The sequence below is a fragment of the Alosa alosa genome, chromosome 15 (assembly GCF_017589495.1).
Source record: "Alosa alosa isolate M-15738 ecotype Scorff River chromosome 15, AALO_Geno_1.1, whole genome shotgun sequence".
In the NCBI taxonomy this organism is placed as follows: domain Eukaryota; kingdom Metazoa; phylum Chordata; class Actinopteri; order Clupeiformes; family Clupeidae; genus Alosa; species Alosa alosa.
The window spans coordinates 13121253-13141524 of NC_063203.1; the positions used below are offsets into that span (position 1 = coordinate 13121253).

At 42.1% G+C, this 20272-nt stretch overlaps 1 protein-coding gene across 4 annotated transcripts in view; it reads left to right on the plus strand.

Moving 5' to 3' along the window:
• The window catches only part of col4a4 (collagen, type IV, alpha 4), a 71058-nt gene that overhangs the window by 11716 nt on the left and 39070 nt on the right, over positions 1-20272 (plus strand). The window lies entirely within an intron of this gene.

The window sequence follows — 20272 nt, forward strand, 5'->3', positions numbered from 1 at the left end:
AACAAGCTATATCGCAATTGTAACTCATAGCAACTTCAGCCAAATGGGAGGCCATTGCAGATAGCTCCTGTAACCATTAAACTCAAAATAACTCATTGTAGGTCACTGTAAACCATCTGACAGAATTTCTTGAACCTGACATGTTTTTGTTTCACCCCAAAGCACCACATAAAAATAATTTCTCAGCCTTTCGCTTAACACCTGCCTGGAGACATTAATGTTATGGCAACACAGAACATAATCTGAACAGTGATCAGTTAGAGAGACAATGAACGCAAACGACCTTTAGAAGGGACACCTCCCTCAGACTGTGCCTTGAGTGGAATTAATACACAGCATTCTTGTCAGGGTACAAGTGCACGTGCCCCCTCGGATTCTTCCTCCCTGATCATTTTTTTAATCACAACTTTGTTCCTATTATGCTCCATAATAATTCAGAGCATATACTGTAACGACTCAAACATATTCTACTTGATGTGTAATAAACCGTACCAAAATAGCTGAAGACCGGTTAGCATCAGCCCTTTCCCTAAAATGAGTGTCTCTGTATGTTCCTGTAGCACCTCACACGCACATTGAGCTCGCAATGTTTTGGTTGTGTTGAACTGTTTGAACAGTTACAGCAAGGCCGTAGCCATGATGTCAACATTGGGGGGGACCAAATCTGTGGTGCGGTGTGAATTTCAATAACAGAATTTCAATTCACATTTCCTGCCATGCAAAAATATTATTAAAATCACAAACAAGTCATTAGTTAAGTCAGTCAATTAGGATATACCAAACTTTTGACAGACATAGGCACGGATGGATTATGAACCTCTGGGCATAGATGCAAAAAAAACCCTCCCCTGTTAAGATAGGGGCACCAGGGGCATACTTCCCCGGAAGACTTAAAAAAAATGACCCTTTATATTCTGACAACTTGTGAGTTTTGTGGAAATAGAAGAGAAGGGCGGAGAAGCAACTTCACACAGTCTTAGGCTTGGATGCGCGATTGAGCGCGAATCTAAATGTAACATGCAAGATGCAACAGCCATTTCTAAGAGGCTTATAAACCGGTTCATTTCTGACATTACTGCTAGCATATGAATGCATTATTTATGTTGTAAGACATGTGAAAGAAATGAATGACACAGGCACGCACAAATTCAAATAAAAGGACACTTTCGGAATTGCTTCAAAGTTTCCTTTGAGTCTGATCAGCTTCAAAAATGAATGGGGTTTCCTTAGACAGTGCTACACCTTTCCAACAAGTTTTGTGAGAATTGTACCGGTATCTTTTGCGATATTGTGACAGCCCGCACCGCAGCAGGGTGCAGGAAGCTTTTGATCACTAGGTCACTAATTTGTGCGTTATTTACGTTTGATTGCATTTCAGATGGCGGGACTTGTTGGTTTCCTGTAAGCCTATAGCATTTTTTTCATTTTCAGTTCATTTTTTTACACGTCCCCCCCAAAGTCTATGACTATTTGGCCAAACTATTATAGCCAAACTATTATAGCCAAACTATTTGGCTATAGTTTGGCTATATTTACTGCCATACAAAGCTAAACTACAGTAATGTTATCTAATGGGCTTTGAGACATCTGATCTGTTCTGTTTTGTCTCCTGGTTCAATTGTTTCCAGTTTCATATAAAAGCTTTTGAATTTGAGCTTACAGTTTTTTCATCAATCTATGTGTTTGACATTAACTTACAAAATAGTTAGTGAGTGCTGTTTTTATACAGTTAAGTGTCAGTTCTAGTCAGGTGATAAGCCTAAGTGTTAGAATTAAAAGGCTAGTTGTATGTAGTGCTACTGTACGAGAGAAAATATTCTCTGAAAAGCAGGGTCTTCAGGAATTTTTTGAAGATGGAGAGGGATGTCCCTGCTCTAGTAGGAACTGGTAGCGCGTTCCTTTATATCAGGGGTAGGGTTGGGCACCAAAACACGGTTCTAATATGGCACCGGTGCCGACGCAAACGGTAGTAACTGCATCGAATAACAACGTGGATTTCAGTGCCTCATTTCGGTGCTTAAATAGCGTTTTTTTATTTTTTTATACGAGGCATCACTGCATATCATGCGCCATCTCTAACGTCTTGCTCTGATAGCAACACATCCAGATACATAAACACTGGATGTATAAACCAGAGGGGTACATCACATAGGCGAGTGGACAGTGTTTGACAGCTTGCGTGAGCCCAAGTAGCTTACTTTAAAGCGATATCGCGAGCTCCTGTCAAAATCTAGCAGTGGGCCTAATAAAGCAGCATCTTATAGTTTACGTAGAGCTATTAAAGATGCTAAGCGGCGCTATAGAGACAAAGTTGAAGCTGATTTTTTGGAGGGTGATCCAGCACGAGTGTGGAAAAGACTCCGAACCATCACTGGCTTTGAAAGAAAGCCCCCTCCTATGATGAATGTGAGTAAAGCCCTCCCTGATGAACTTAATGCTTTTTATGCTCGCTTTGACATGAAAAACAGACTATCTTGCACTAGCTGCAGCATGTGAAGCAAATGAGGATGCACCTTTCTGTGTCTCTGAGGTCGATGTGAGCAATGCCTATAGGAGGGTTAATTGTAGAAAAGCTGCTGGACCAGATGGAATTTCTAACAGGGTTTTGAAATCCTGCGCTGCTCAGTTAGCTCCTGTGTTCACTTATATCTTTAACACATCATTGGCTCAAGAGACAGTTCCTACTTGCCTCAAGCAGTCTGTTATTGTTCCAGTACCGAAAAACAAAAAGTCCATCATGTCTGAATGACTACGCCCAGTAGCCCTGACATCTACAGTGATCAGGGCTCTCAAGTTTTGAAGTTTGCAAGGAGTGAGACTTTGTTTCTCGGGGGGCACAGTGCCACGCCCCCTCCCCCTGATCGAAGTACATGAAAGTCCCACGCCTGCTTGAACTACTGAACTACTCGTCCTGCTTGAACTACCGTGGGCGCCACAAATGAACAGACCCACCCTCCCCATGTCCCATCAACCCAGCTTCGTGAGAGAGCACAAATTCCATTATTTCAAACACACTGTTTTATTTATTCTAGAACCCTATAGTAAATAATAATAAATTATAATAATAATTTCACCCAAATGGGCCCTTTGAACAGCAGTGGCTCATTCTGCTCCAAACAAACAGAAAACAACCAAATGAGAAAAAGCACATTTAGCCCCAAAATGGTCTCTTGAACAGTGGTGGTTCTGTCCGTGTGTGTGTGTTTATGAGTGATGTTGTGTGTTGTAAGTGTTTGTGGCAAATTTTGATGCCTTAATGACTGATAATGGGGGCTCCCATTTAAAGCACTGTGGTTCAATGTCAGCCATTTTCACAGTCATGAGGCCATCCTTAAAAATATTCTTGTTTGCAGTAACAGCCAAAAATTTTAAAAAATGGGTCTGTAGGTAGGTCAATATATATATATATATTTTTTTTTCCAAGATTCAAAGTAATAAAAAAAAAGTACAATTTTGGTCATGGTGATTATGAATTTAAACAAATGTGCATATTGTGACGTAACTGACTGGGTCCTCAACCCGTGCCTTCAGGTGCATCACTGCAAACCTCAATCTGATGCAGGTAAACCAGCTTTTCTCAAACTCCCTCCAAATCAAATTGTCATTATCACAATCATTATTATGCCTATATTGTTATACATGCACTTTCACTTAAATGTTTTGTGACATGCACATCAGAGGACTGCTTGGTTGCATGATGCTTGCATATTATATGGGCGCTATTGTTTTAGGATGTTTCCCTCATGCAAGCATCATACATTGGTAGGAAATGGAGAAAAGAATACATGTTTTTAATTAAGTTTAATTTGAATGCCTGAATGTAATGATTCAGGAAACACAATACCCGCTTTTTTGGCGAGCAGATAGGTGTAAATCGCTGAGCTGCTGATCTTTAACAGATATAAGAAGGCTAGCTTTTGTCCACGTTATATTCAAATTTTACTATACAATACTCAGTGCTATACAGTGTATTATAGGCTACAGTCTCTGCTCTGTTTCTATGGAAGTTCCACAAATCAACGTTGTTCTATTAAGTGTCGTTAAACAATTAAATAGCATTCAACAGGTTGAAGGGGAGCTTTGATCAACGTTATCGATTAGTTTCAGTTTCTCTCGTGCATACGCCTGCATTGAATGGACGCTCATACCACCACTTTATTGTAATGGCTCCATGTTTAATGACATCGATAGCAGAAACGTTTGTTTTCTTTTTTTGTCGGTCCGCGGTATCTTGATCAACTGCGCAGCAAATTATCAGACGAAGCACCGGGGGCCTAATTTCACTCCAAGATTCCGCGGACCACCAGTCTCTACGTTGCGGACCTACATCAAAACAAAACTATTTCTTGATTGGTTGAGAAATCCTATTTTCTGATTGGCCGATAGGTTAGTAACTGAACAGCAGCCCTCTGAGCTGAATGAGCGCACACAGACAGCAACGTTGTGTGAAACGTTAGTAAAATATAGCCCTTAGAAATTTCTGTGCGGGCAAGTTAATAATTTCTCGGAGTGAGAAATGCCATGTGTGGCGTGTGAGCGTGTGAAGTCATTGAAATACGTGTGTCTCACGCTCAATGCGTGAGACTTGAGAGGTCTGACAGTGATGAAGTGTTTTGAGAAGCTTGTGAAAAACATTATCTGCTCATCCCTCCCTGCCTCCTTCGACCCCCTCCAATTTGCTTACAGAGCCAACAGGTCTACAGAGGATGCCATCTCAAACCTCATGCACACCACCTTAACTCACCTGGAGGAGGGAAATGGGAATTATGTGAGGATGCTGTTCATTGACTTTAGTTTAGCATTCAACACGATAGTACCTCTCACCTTGGTCACAAAGATGAAGGCCTTAGGACTGAACACCACCCTGTGTCACTGGATATTTGACTTTCTCACCAACCATTCACAAGTGGTTAGAGTGGGGGGTCTGACATCTGACACATTGACCATCAGCACTGGTGTTCCCCAAGGGAGCGTTCCTATGTTCCCCGGGTCCTATGTTCCCCGCTATTTGTATGGGACCGGGGAACATAGGACTCTTTTCCCCGCCTTGTATCTGACCACGGAAATTGCATGGGATATGCTTGCGAGTGCACATTTCGTGCACAAACGGTAGCAAAGTGTATTTTTCTGTCAATGTTGCTTGCCGTAGCACACCAGATAGACCTACACATACGCGCACGGTGCAATATTGACACAAGCCAGAAGGGCGATTTTCCTAACTTCCACGTTGAGTATAGCGCAGTAAAAGAATAGATGAAGAACATTTTTTATAACATAGGCCTACAATGGTTTTACTTGTGTAGTGCTTCTTTACTGAATATAACGAGTTCAAAGTTAACATTCTAGGTGTCTTCGCATTGTCCGCTTCAGCACTAAATTGAGGACAGCAACACACACGAGCTGCACCTCTCACAGAAGAAACGCGCTACATGCCCTTTTAAGTGGATATTTAATTGGTTTGTTTTGTTTATTTTTCCGTTCGCTGGCACGCTGCAGGGGGGACTGCGCGTTGCTCCGAAGCCCCTTAATTCTGACTCGTCAATAATCCAAAAATGTCCCTTTGGGTCTACAGCCCAGTATAGTTTGATATCTCTTTGTTCCATTAAAATTAATCCCATTCTTCCGACAGCTCAACCAAAGGCTATTTTAGATCACCTCCTTCACCTCAGTAAGAATCAACAATGACATGCCAAGTGCAAAGACAATAACAAGCTTGGGACTGAAGCCATGCAGACTCGGCTAGATTTAAACACAGCAGGCCGTTGCAGCAAGACAGTGAGCCAATCCTAATATCATAGGAAAACAGGTGGGGCTGTGTCATTAGGCTGATTGCCACTGACACCAGCTACTGTTACATACAAGACTTAAGTGTCTCAATTAAATCAATTAAACGTGACTATATCGCACTGGGCTCCGCACTGCGCCTCTGTGCAAAGAACTTCAATTCGCAGCGCCCCCTCTTCCTTCCCTCCTTCCCTCATCACAAACAAAGTGTTTTCCACCAAAAGCTGTCACCGGTCCGCACGTCTGTTGTAACTGTGTTGACTGAAGGGATTGTGTGTATATGTGAATATTTTCCTTATTTATTGATGTCATAAGCATGCTTTATAGGTATAAATGCGCGAATGTGTTAGCATGTTGCTATGCTAGCGGGCTCTGCCGTGGCCATAGAGAAAGTAAGATGGCATTAATCAAACACATCCACGTTTTCCCTACTTAAATACAGTTGCACAAGTAGTTGATTAAAAATGTTAGGTCACACAACATGAAACATGACGATTTTCCAAGCGAATAAACAGGAGAACTACAATGTCTGGCGCAATAGCACTTGGGAGTACTTCGACCTAGTAGGCCCTAATATTAATTAACACCTAATTGTAGATCCTATCCACCACAGAGTTTAGAATCCATGCTTGATCGACCCCTCAGCCTCCCCCTCCCCTCTGAGCGAGAGAGAGGCACACACACTAGATCAACAGTAGGCTAGCCTATCAACAGTAGGCTAGCCTATATGTTACACCATAACTGGCATTTATTTGAAATTTTATCAGCAAAGTTGTAATGTGAAAACTTTATTTCACGGTGTGTTAAACAACATAATGGCATGATATTAATCTTTCATGTACATGAGGCCCATATAGCACCACAATGAATATGAAGATCATGTTAAAAGTTAGCTGGCAAACACATAAATATGTAGGTCAAAGAGGCTACGAAACCATCTCCGTACGTTATCGCTAATTAAACTCAGCTGACTGGTGTTAGCACATAGCCATAGTTGCTGTTAAAATGCCTACTAGGCTAGCGCTGGGAATCTAAACACTTCAACACCGACATGTAGCCTAACATGTTCAAAACTACTGTTATGGGTTAAGACATGAAATTTCTTGAAGCATTTGGGAACACACTGAATTAACTGGAAAGTAGAGTCCCTGTTAGATTAGCTTGCTTGCAAATGCCGTTGGTCCATGACCTGGCAGTTCTGGCAAGCGGTTTTAACATACCTTATGGCAAACCGCCTACACTGGGTAAACTTGAAAGCAGAGCTTACCACTGTGTGTGCATGCATGGCAGGCTGTTTTAACATTTAAATGCATTATTCGTAGGAGCAATGAGATATTGATAGTAAATTGAATATAACAGTTCAATTTCATGTTCAATTAGACCATTTTAATTTAAAACATTTTAAAAACAAAGTACCGGTTCAGGCACCGGCACCATTTTAAAAGTATCGATTTAGCCCCGGTATCGGATAAAACCCAAACGATACCTAACCCTAATCAGGGGTGTCAAACTCATTTTCATAGAGGGCCACATTATTGAACTTATAGGTTACTGAGGGCCACATAATCGGCGAACATGTGCATGGTGCAACCATGAAATCGGTATTACAGTAAGGCTTATTCAAAATTGGTGTGAAATAATGGTCCTAACCACTTTAAAACAGTGTGGCTGAAATAAAAAAACAATTGCTTACCTTATTCTTGCCCATCTGGAATAACTCCTCTAGCTTTGCTGCCTCCATCCTTTCTGTTTTCGTTGTTTAAACTTGTGATATCCATGATGAGTAGCCTATGAGTTAGTGAATTAGCTCAACATTGTGTGCTGATAACCATATCTAGATAGCCGAGTAAAAGAAAACAACAAGTAGCCTAGTTGCGTGCCTGCGTGCGTATTCTTTGAAGTACTGAATGTGCTGAATTAGCCTGGCCCCGCCCATAGTCTCCTGCTCAACCAAAATGTGTGCGCGTTAATTTTGATAACGTGTTCACTTTACACGATAGAAAATTGTAAATAGCCTGATGGCATGCAGCTAATGGGATACTGTGCATAGTTGGGAAGGTATGGTGGGCCAATTTGGTGTGATACACATTACACACACACAAGGGAAGTTTTCTCTCGTTGTTGAGGGACTGACGGGAGGCCCGTTCAAAATCATCGTGCGGGCCGTACATGGCCCGCGGGATGTATGTTTGACACCCCAGCTTAATATGGTATGTTTAGCAGCCAGAATTTCAAAATGTTCAGGGGGAGAAACCGCCTGACCCACTCTAACAGTAAGTAAGTAAGTAAGTATATATACTCTTTTCCGTGAGGGAAATTTGGTCTCTGCATTTATCCCAATCCGTGAATTAGTGAAACACACTCAGCACACAGTGACCAAAATGTGTGCGCGTTAATTTTGATAACGTGTTCACTTTACACGATAGAAAATTGTAAATAGCCTGATGGCATGCAGCTAATGGGATACTGTGCATAGTTGGGAAGGTATGGTGGGCCAATTTGGTGTGATACACATTACACACACACAAGGGAAGTTTTCTCTCGTTGTTGAGGGACTGGCGGAGGCCCGCTCAAAATCATCGTCGCGGCCGCACATGGCCCAAGCCGGGATGTATGTTTGACACCCCAGCTTAATATGGTATGTTTAGCAGCCAGAATTTCAAAATGTTCAGGGGGAGAAACCGCCTGACCCACTCTAACAGTAAGTAAGTAAGTAAGTATATATACTCTTTTCCGTGAGGGAAATTTGGTCTCTGCATTTATCCCAATCCGTGAATTAGTGAAACACACTCAGCACACAGTGAACACCCCCCCCAGAATTTTGGCTTGCATGACGCCCCTGTCCCCCTCAGCTGGAGTTCAGTCTAAATGCTTGATTTAGAGTGCTGACAATAAACATGTTTGGCTTGGTTTGGTAGCTGGCCATGGTGCTGGGGATGCCTATGGTGGAGATTGCGTGTGAGCGATGTCTGCTGACATCCCCTATAAATAAGTGGGTCATTTGAGCTTAGAGCTATGAGTGAAGTTGAAGAGAATCGGGAGGAAGAGGTGGGTTTGTACCTGTTTTCACGTGTGGCATAGCAGACAGGGAAGGATGGTTTAAATCTCCTAGGAAGCAGAAGAGTGATGCCTGTCAATCATCCCTGTGGGTTCCTCCAGGACTTTGTTAAGAAAACATCACTTTTTGCAGTGAGGGGTGTCTTTACCCTCGCCCCCCAGTAGAGATCAGGTCTGTCTGCTCACATAACTTCTAGTTAGATGGTTAAAGCATGGTGTTCATTTAAAAGGCCTTTTTTTGAAGTACTGAATGTGCTGAATTAGCCTGGCCCCGCCCATAGATCTCCTTTCAGGGAACATGGTAACATGGTAATGATAACATGATAATTCACTGGAACATGATAATTCACTAACGTTTCCCTCAGACAAGAAAAATGTCAGGCCAATCAGCAAGGAGAGGGGAAGACGAAACGGAAACTTATTGTGCTAAACAGTAGCAGACACACCTGCAAACATCAAAAAATACAGTTGGAAAAAAATATTTACAGCAAAGGTAGACCCACGTACATTGTTTCCTGACTGTTTATGCTGTTTATTGTTTGTAAAGTTTAGGCCAAGTAGGAAGTAACATTAGGAATCTCTGATCAAAGTAATTGGTGAGGCTGGTCCAGTGATTTCAAAGTTAGTTCTACTACATGTCTATTTGTACTACTACATGTCTATTTGTTGAATTTACAAAGTTTAACACCTACCAAAGTCAAATTCCTTGTATATGTAAGTATACTTGGCCAATAAAACTGATTCTGAATCTGTTAGTGCATGTTGAGATGCAAGTGTTGGAAAGGAATCCCAATTGTGAGTCACCAGACTCTATTCACCTCAAGTCTGGAGTATAAAGGCTGCCATTTGACTGCAAAGACTGCTGCTTTGTCGGGCATGTGAGACAGTTAAGATGAGTTCAGAGGCAAATAAAACAGATTTGGCAGATAAGATTTGGGGATAGAAGAAGGCTGGGGCGGAAGGGAAGAGAAAGAGGACAAATGGAGTTTTAAGTGGTGTGTTTAGTCTTCTGTGCTTATCAGACGTGCTGATACTCTTCACCTCTAGAGCTTAGAGAACGGAGATGTAGAATTGGAACTGATTTGATGAGATGTACTGTAGACTGTGTTGTTTGCGCTTGTGCACGTGGTGGACTACTGTGTGTGTGTGTGTGTGTGTGGTGTGTGGGTGTATGTGTGTATGTGTAGGTGTGTGTATGTGTGTTTGTGTGTGTATGTGTACTAATACAAGTGCAGTATAGTAGGTCTATAGAGCAGTAAACCTCAGTGTGTTAATAAAGCAAAGAGGATTAGCTACAGTAATGAGATTAAATCGCTACGGTAACAGTTAGGGATATCTCCCCCTGCCCCAGTCACATTCCACACCTATCAACAGCTTTGAGCACACACACCCACACATACACACACACACACACACACACACATACACACACACACACACACACACACACACACACACACAGACACACACACAGGCTCACACGTAGGCACACACACACAGGCACACACACACACACACACACACACACACACACACACACACACACACACACACACACAGGCACACACACAGGCACACACACACACACACATGCACACACGAACATACTCAGACACATCTGAACACACACATTCACCCTTGCTACCCTCAGTCAGCACACTGACCCACTTCTATGCCAGTGTGACAAGTCCAAGCATGCATTAATGCTATATCTATCACAGCTCTTTTAGAGCTGCTTGGCTTCCTGTGTGTGTGTGTGTGTGTGTGTGTGTGTGTGTGTGTGTGTGTTGGTATGTGTGCATATATTTCACAAGTGAGGGGAGAAAATTATTGCATGTACAAACTCCTCCTTTCTTCCTCCTGGAATTTTAACATGATTGTGTGTATGTGTATGTCTGGGTGTGTGTGTGTGTGTGTGAATGAGATATGGAGAAATAAAGACAAACAGGTGAGGAAAGGGGGAGACAGGCATATTTAAATTAAAAAAAGAAATTAACAAAAAGTTGGAAATTCAAAAAAGTTGGACATTACCATTGAGAATGGGTCAGAACTTCTCAAAATGTATCTAGTGTGCCATCATGATCCATATAATAGTTGCATCCATACGTAGCATATCATAATGCTGCATCTTTGCAAGACACACACATACACGCACACGCACACACAACTAACACATACCAGGCTATTCTCTTCTCTGTAATCAGGTGCAAAGTAGGTACTCCCACTGCCAGTGGAGGACCTGTGCTATCCCACAAATCTCAGGAATGTGATGGGATGTGCTCTCGTAAATTAACTACCTTCCAGAGGTTTTCATGAAGGACAACTGCTACCCACACAAAGACATTGGCCTTTCAGAGACGGACACTTGGTCTCACACACTCAGGCACCGCCCTGGTCAGTACAATGGTCCACACTCTGAATAGTCCACACACATACACACACACACACACACACACACACACACACACAGTGTTATTATTACAATTCTTTGAGGTATGATACTACACATTTGACAGGATCTCTCATGTCAACTCATTTGTGGTTGCACACCACCTGCCCAAAGACACTCATTATTTTCTCCTCTCTCTCTCTCACACACACACATCCACACACACACACACACACACACACACACACACACACAAACAAACACACACACACACCCATACACAGAGATAGAGAAAAAGAGAGAGGGAGAAAGAGAAAGAGTGAGAGAGAGAGGAAGAGCACAGAATGTAAAATTAAGTATCCAAGAAACGCTGCACACATGAGTCTGCTTATAGCTCAGTTATTGGAGGCTTACATCAACTTAAGTGTGTAAACAATGCAGTATCAGCTAAGCCTACACAGCCACACACACGCACGAACTCACACACACATGGTCAGTGCAACAGAGACTATCTGCATGCATGTATAAGGTCATTGTATTTCTACATATTCCTATTTGTTGCCAATTTCAATATATGTGTGTGTGTGTGTGTGTGTGTGTGTGTGTGTGTGTGTGGTGTGTGTGTGTGTGTGTGTGTGTGTGTGTGTGTGTGTATGTTTGTGTGTATGTTCATTTTTCTATGTGTGTGTGTGTGTGTGTGTGTGTGTTTTGTGTGAGGTGATGCTGTAGATGTGATGAGGAGCATTGTCATTCCTGCAACAGAGTGATGTGTATTCCCGTGTGTCATGGCCTCAGACGTTGTGTCACTGCCACTTTGATCTTAACCTTTCACCTGAGACATCACAGCCTGTTGTTTTGGTTGTGCCTGACCTAGAACTGTGCCACTGAAAGAGAAAAAGATTGACACTTGTCCTCTCTCTCTTATTCTCTCTCTCTCTTTCTTTCTCTCCTTTCCTTTCTGTAAGGTTTTAAACTATATACGTCTCAATACAGATGCATTCAAAAAATCTTCCCAGTGCTATTGGACCTTAGTGCGGCATTTAACACTGTTGAGCACACAGAAGTTATTATATTTTGTAAAAAGGAGGAAGGACTTAGGGTTGCCACTGCCCTGGACATAAAATACCTCAAAGCAAAAATCTTGGTGTCATAACTATTGCAAAAAAGCAATAAATTTGCTTTTTACCCCCTCAAAAACATTGGCAAACTCAGAGGTCTGATGTAATAAACATGATTTAGAAAAGCTCATGCATGCATTTATCTCCAGCAGGGTTGATTACTGCAATGGGCTTTTCACAGGCCTCCCTAAAAAGACTAACAACTTCAGGTGATACAAAAAGCAGCAGCTAGGGTTCTCACGAAAGCTAAAAGAACTGACCACATACCTCCCATACGTAAGTCTACACAGGCTTCAGTCACAGAATTGTCTTTAAAGCACTAATGCTTGTTTATAAATCACTAAATGGAACAGGACAAAATTCAAAGATGCTTCATCAGTACACACCTTCCAGACTTCTCAGGTCTCAGGAGAAAACCCCTGTTAGTAAAACCCGGTGTTAGAACTAAACATGGTGAAGCAGCTTTTAGTTTCTAGTTCAGCGCTGGAGCCGAGCTTTTGGACATCAAAAAGGTCCAAAGTATACAGTTTTAAATCTAGACTTAACAACAAACTGTTCTCAGATGCCTTCTGCTAACTGATCAAATGCACTCCCTGTTATCACCGAGATACAAATTCTGAATCTGTCTTTTAAGTATTCTACCTTGTGTCTTTTATGTTTTCTTTTTAATTATTATGCACTTTACTTTTTAAATTATTTGTTAACTATTGCCCTTTTATGTTTTTATTTACTATTACTCTCTTTTGTTTATGTAAAGCACATTGAATGACCCCTGTGTATGAAATGTGCTATATAAATAAACTTGACTTGACAATGTCAACAAGCAAGGGAGGCAAGGGAAGCTACATTAAGAAGGATGAGGAAAATGCATCCCCTGCTGCCAAACGAAACTCCACAGTGTATATTGTTGATTGTGTTTCAGCTTGGATGTGTGAATGGTTTCATTCACAAGGTTCAGACAAACAGTGCCGTGCAGCCAGTACGTCAAAAGGTGAAGCGACTACCACTGAGCATACGTGAGGAGGTGTCAGCGGAGCTCAACCGCTTACTCCAAGAAAATATTATCGAACGTGTGAATGTATCTGAATGGGTCAGTCCCCTAGTAGTGGCACGAAAACATCCAGGATGGCTGTGGTTGGGTGTTGACCTCCGTGAACCAAGTAAGAGTGTAATCACGGACTGCTACCCTCTTCCTCGTATGAAGGACTTGTTCTCAGCACTAGCGGGCGCCACACACTACAGCCAGATTGATTTCAGCCTCCATCAACTACCTCTGCACACTGAGAGTCGCGACTTAACTACTTTTATAACACATGATGGCCTCTTCCGATTCACACGTGTCCCATTTGGCCTTGCGTCTGCACCTTGTGCCTTCCAGAGAATGATGCAGACAGTCTTGAAAGACCAACCAGGAGTGCAGAACTACTTAGATGATATAATTGTGTACGGAGATTCAAAAGAGGAGCATGGCATGAACCTGCGAGCGGTCCTTCAGCGTCTCATAGATGCCAACCTCCAGATCAACTTTGAGAAAAGTTCTTTTGGTCAAACTAGCATTCTCTTTTTGGGACATGTCATCTCCAAAGAAGGCGTATTCCCAAGGCCAGATCATCTGAATGCTATTGCTGAAGCCCCTGCGCCAAAAGACATGGCAGCGCTATACTCCTTTCTGAGATTAACTTCCTGGTACAGCAAATCCTTGCCAAACTATGCTACGCTGGTAATGCCACTGCGACAGCTGCTCAGATCAAACACACAGGCCATGCTACAGTGGAATGATGCAGCAAACCAGAGCTTCATGAAACTGAAAACAATGCTTCTGAAAAGTCTCCCTCTGGCTGTCTTTGACCCCAACCTACCTACCTTTATCACAACGGATGCCTCAGATTATGGGTTAGGGGCTGTACTGACTCAGTTACACTCAGGCAAACATGAACACATTGTGGCCTTCGCTTCCCGTACGCTATCAGCTGCTAAGAGGAAGTACTCTGCTACAGAAAAAGAGGCCTTCGCCTGTGTATGGGCAGTGGAAAGATGGCGTACCTACTTGTGGGGACATAGATTCACACTTCGAACTGACCACCAAGGAATCACAACTCTCCTCAACACTAAAGGCATGAACAGAGCTGGCAAGAGGATTGCAAGATGGTCAGCTAGGCTGATGTGTTTCCAGTATGACGTGCAGTACCGGTCTGGTAGTCTGAATGTTTTGGCTGACTGCCTCTCACGTGTTCCCCTCATCAAATGGAAGTAAAATAATCAATTGTGCTTAATAATATAGTGAGATTGAAGGATTTCATTTATCACTTGGTTCAACACTAAACACTGTTGGTGTTTGAACTGAACTGTTTGAACTGTCCAAAGAAAACGTTTACCACGAACGTTCGCCGCTGTTTGGCAAATTTGAATGCACCTAAGCTGACAATATGTTTTTTGCTCTGTTAGTATATTCTTGAATGTTTTAGTTTTAAAATGTGCATCATGCAGTATTATCCACTTATGTGACAATGCTTACTTGAATAGGCCTACTATGGTGAGATTGAAGGAACTGAACAGAAGTTCATGTTTAAGAAGGTTACAGAGGAAGTCCTTTCCTACAAGCTAAACATTGTTTACACTCATACTGTTACATGTTACTGTTACACTGTTACTGTGAACTGAACATGGAGATATGGACTAGGCTATTTCTGTTTGTTATGCACTTCACTGAAATGTGCTGTAGGCCTAGGCACTTGGCCTAGGCACATATTTCTCAATATGACAAGTTCCTTATATTCAACTGAACTCAAAGATAATTAGGCTATGTGAAGTCTTTTCTGTTTGTTATGCCCTTTAGGCTGTGTGTAGGCCTACATTTTGCGAATGCACTTCTGCTGTAACATGTATTTCTGTTTGTATCTATATTTCTGAAGAATAGTCTACATTGTGTTGCCTCAGTCTGCTGCACATCTTTTGAAATTAGATTTGAAGTAATCAAATAGACCTACGACTTAAAGTTAAGTTAATAAAGTAACTTGCTTTGTTTTCATTTGAATCCCAATCAAGATAATTCCTTTATATTGTTAGACTTCTGGAAAATGTAGAAATGCAAAATAATAGAATTTTAATCATGTGATAAAAATATGTGATTATGATGTGAACTGACAATATTATTGTGTCAGTATATTCTTGAATATTTTTCAAAATGACATGGAGTAGTATCCACTTATGTGACAATCTACTGTCATACTATGGTGAGATTGAAGGTTTCAAGGTAATTCAGACATTTATCACTTGTTTTGTATGTATGGAATGTAGGCCTAAATCCACCAGGAGTTAGGTTTCAAAAGAACAGTGAAATGTTGAATAAAGCCTTGTAGGTTCCGTTCATGATGAAGTAGCAAGAACTGTGAGTTTTGTTCTTGTTTAGGAAGGATGCAGAGGAATTCATGTATATTTATGTTGAAATAAAAATAAATAATGAATTAAATAAATGAGATAATGAGTAGTTTATTTACCCTTTTATGACATAAAGATCTAGCTGTGTAGGGAATCTCAGGTGACTGTCTAATTTCATTTCAACTTTGCATGATCATCATTGTGACATTCTGATAGAGAATCTGCTGTCACTATCATTACCACAGGCTTGGAATCCCAGGACACATACCACAACTCCGAGACAGATATTTAAGAAAAAAATAAAAATCTTTATTAAGTACAATTCATCAAAATTCCACCCACACAAGTTTTAAGCAAGGGCTAATAGGCCAGCATTGGTCACACAGCACAGCTAGGATCTTGGAACAAGTGAATAAAGCCACACAATAAGAAAGGGATAATGTATAGAACGCCGGTCATTACTGGGAAAATAAGTCCCGACAGGGCTTAACCGACCCCTACACGACAGCCGGAGGGTCTTGTTCCGCCCTGAAGGGACTTATTTTCACAGTAATGACCGCGTTCTATACATTATCCCGCTTATTATACGGCTACTTGCTAGTGATGGGGACGAGACCGCCTATGCCGAGTCCGAGTCAAGACCGAGTCTTTGAAGGGTCGAGACCGAGTCTGTTGGTTTCCAAATACAGTCGAGTCCGAGTCAAGACCGAAGTCTTTGAGGAAGCAAGTCCGAAGTCGAGACCGAAGTCCTTTAGGAGTCGGAGACAGAGTCGAGACCAAGACCATAAAAAAACATGTCAGTTTTCATATTCATAATTTAATATCACCCCAGTTAATAATCAACCATTAGGCCTACAGACTAAGCTAGATTGGGAATTGTTTAGAGGAGCAGTCTTAACGTCTTAATATGGACTATGCTGACCTACAGACACTCACCGGCAGCAGAGCCATAGAGATAAATAAACGGCTCTGACGGCAGGATCTTTGCATTGCACCATGGGATGTCATTTTTAAATAATGCCGGTCAACTTTGCATTTTATTATTATTGTTGTTATGGGTTGTGTGTTTTTTTTATATGAACATAAAAAATGCGTTGGTCTCGAGGACTCGGTCTGAAATTACGAGTCTTTCTCCTCCCACTGTGGTCCGAGACCGAGTCAAGACCGAGTCTTTGAAGGAACGAGTCCGAGACGAGACTGAGAAAGCAGAAATTGGTCTCGAGACCGGTCTCGAGTCCGAGACCGGACTCGAGGACTACATCACTACTACTTGCCAAAACGAAATAATAAACTCCTCACGATATGACTTTAGCCTACATAACCTAGCCTATTTGTTACCGTTCATCGTGGCATTTGCTGAGAAACAAATAGTTCGCAACAACACACGCTGCTGAACTTGAATCAAACATTCTTTAGAACACAGCTGATCAACCGCCTGCTTTCACGCTTGAATGAAGTTCCAGTCCTTATGCGTAGTGATATGAAAGACGATCAGAAGCACAAAACCCGTTGCCATTGACAGCGGTAATTATATGTTTGCAGCGGTAATTACATGAATTTATTTACCCCTAGAACTTTGGGAAATCCCATTCAAGTCAATGGAGCGTTCTACTAGCATTGTGAAGAGCCGTATAATAAGCTACAGTAGATCAACACATCAAACATCAAGCAGATTACCACAGCAAATGTTCTGATTTACGGCACACACTTATTCGCACACGTGCCACTAAGGATCCCCAGACCACTACCCAAGACTTTAGCTGCCCACCTCCCAAACCAGAACCCACTCATGCAGGCAGAGAAATGACACACAAGCAAGTAATGAGTAAAAATGTCTGTTCGGTTGGGGTCCCTCCCAACCTAAACAAAAAAAGAAAAGAAACAAAAAAAAGAAACAATAAACTGACTCTGGGTGGGCTGGGGAAAATCAAGGACTTTTATCTCGCCGGGAATTCTATAGCTGCAGGATCTTTATCTTGATACCAAGCGGATGCAGGAGGAGGACTCATATTTTGCCTCGCAGGTGGACGCCATATGGCCCTTTCCATTAGACTCGTAAATCATCGTACGCCCACCCGTACAACATGTATGAATGAGTTGCTAGCGCAAACGCTGGGGTTTGTAGTCTTTTTGGGAAGAACATGGATGCCACCAGGGCAGCAGCTGTCTCGTCGGTGCTGGACATTGGTCTAGAACACGTCCCTCATTCTCCCTTACTGGGTATGGTCAATGTGAATTAATAATAAAAACTTTTTTTAGTAACTCAATTTCGCCTATTTCAATTTCAACAAGTGCTGTCGCATTTCTCGCGTTTTCCGCCGAGGGGCATTAGCAGGAGGCTAGTCATTGTTATTGTTTTGTGCTACATGTAGCCTCTAGCTAACCGGCAACAAATCGTTACATTGTATTGCACGCACAGCAAGACCGTGCAATGCATGAATTGGTGACCGGATTGAAGCAGCAATGTAATCTAGTGTGCAAGAGCATTGCATCGACATTGCATTGCATTGACCAACACAGTACAAATGCAAAGAAAATACATGTCATCTCATCTCAACTATGGGCGCAGCCATGTTTGTTTTTCCTGAACACACTTTTGTCCTCTGCCTTCGAGTGGATACTGTGATCTCCGGTATGTGAAGGCGGCACACTTAGATATATGCTACCCCAGAGCTAACTTGCTAACTAACTTAATGGCAAGTTGCATCGCACATTAGCTATGGGGTAGCAAAAATCAATGTGTTTGGGAACCGCATTAGACAAACTAAACAGCACAAACTGCATAGCCTAGGGTGCGGGTTAAAACATTTGAAACCAACTTTGCACATGCAAATCTTTAGCCTATATTTTTTATTTAATAATGCTTGCCTGAAATATTGTTTTGTCTCAAACTAGTTTATTTATGGATTGGTCTAACCAAGATAATCTTAACATGGGCTCTTAAAGGCTCCTGGGCTGGCCTGTGCTAAAAGTGTCCATTAGGCTGCTTACTACCAGTACATATGAATATGAACACCATTAGGATAGAAGATAGCCTAAATGTATTATCTGCTTTTAAGAGTAAGCTATCAGCACACATAAAATTAGTAATGTAACAGGGCTCAGATGTGGGCCAGACTGTTTAAGTTCTGAAAATGGGCAATATAGGTCAGATTGCAAACACCCAAAGGATCTTACAGTAATGAAAATGGAATATGGATTTTATAAAATAAATTATTTTTTTGGCAGTGGCCCCTCAAAATGCCTGTGCATATCCCTGGTGATGTGCGTACTGTAGTAGAATAAGACAGTAGCCAATGTGAACTGAAACTGCTACCTGTGTGAAAGTTACAGTTGAATTTATCCGTCACCATTTTGATCCATGAATGCAACCGACATATTAATTGGACGTATATGTGTGTGTGTGAAAGAAAAGAGAGAGAGAGAGAGAGAGAGCAACATATTTTGTCCATATGTTGCTTAGCCCAAGTTAGTGTGATCGTGAGACAGGAGGAGGTGGGAGGTGTTGTGTATCTGATGTGCTTGCTGGCAAGTCAAACAACTGCCCACCCTTTCTTCCTCTCTCTCTCTCTCTCTCTCTCTTTTAGCTATCTCTCTCTGATGCTTTTTTTTCTAGTCCACTGCTAGGCTTTGACAATGACCTGACCATATTAGTCAACTTCCCATTGTGTGTTTTGACACAATGACACAACTTGTTAAGGAGTGTGTGTGTGTGTGTGTGTCCATGTTTGTGTGTGTGTATTTGGACAGCTGTAACACACAGCTCTGCTCCCACACAAAGGCGGGGGTGATGGTGAGCAGGATTGATGTGGAGGGGATCCGGGGGTCTTAGCGATTATTACAGTGCTGCGCTCTCCCTCAATGCCGTCCGCACACAGAGATCAGTCTCTGTCACAAGAGTTTGGCACACGCTCCAGCAGACACACACACACACGAACACACAAACACACACACACACATATCACACACACACACACACACACACACACACACACAAACAAATCACATCACACATGCGCACATGGACGTGCTCACATATGCACAGTGCACACATGTAAACTCACACAGACACACACAAACACAAACATACTGTGTCGTCTAGATCAGCAACCCCACTCTACACAAACACACTGATTTCCATGTTCACCTCTACTTACCTGCCTCTGAACACGCCCCGTTTTATGTCTGGAGAATGAGTGTGTGTGTGTGTGTGTGTGTGTGTGTGTGTGTGTGTGTGTGTGTGTGTGTGTGTGTGAATTTGCATACTTTCCATACATTTTTAGGACCAATGCTAGTACTATCAGTGTGTGTGTGTGTGTGTGTGTGTGTGTGTGTGTGTGTGTGTGTGTGTGTGAGAGATAGTTTTGTAGAAAGGAACTGCTTCTGGTATTTTAATTAGAAGAGAGCAGAATCTGTCACAAACCAGCTGTGTGAAAACCTGTCATTATCCCTTTTCTAACTTTCCTTCACTTCATGAGAAGTCTGTGTGTGTGTGTCTGTCTCTCTCTCGCTCTCTCTCTCACTCTGTGTGTGTGTGTGTGTGTGG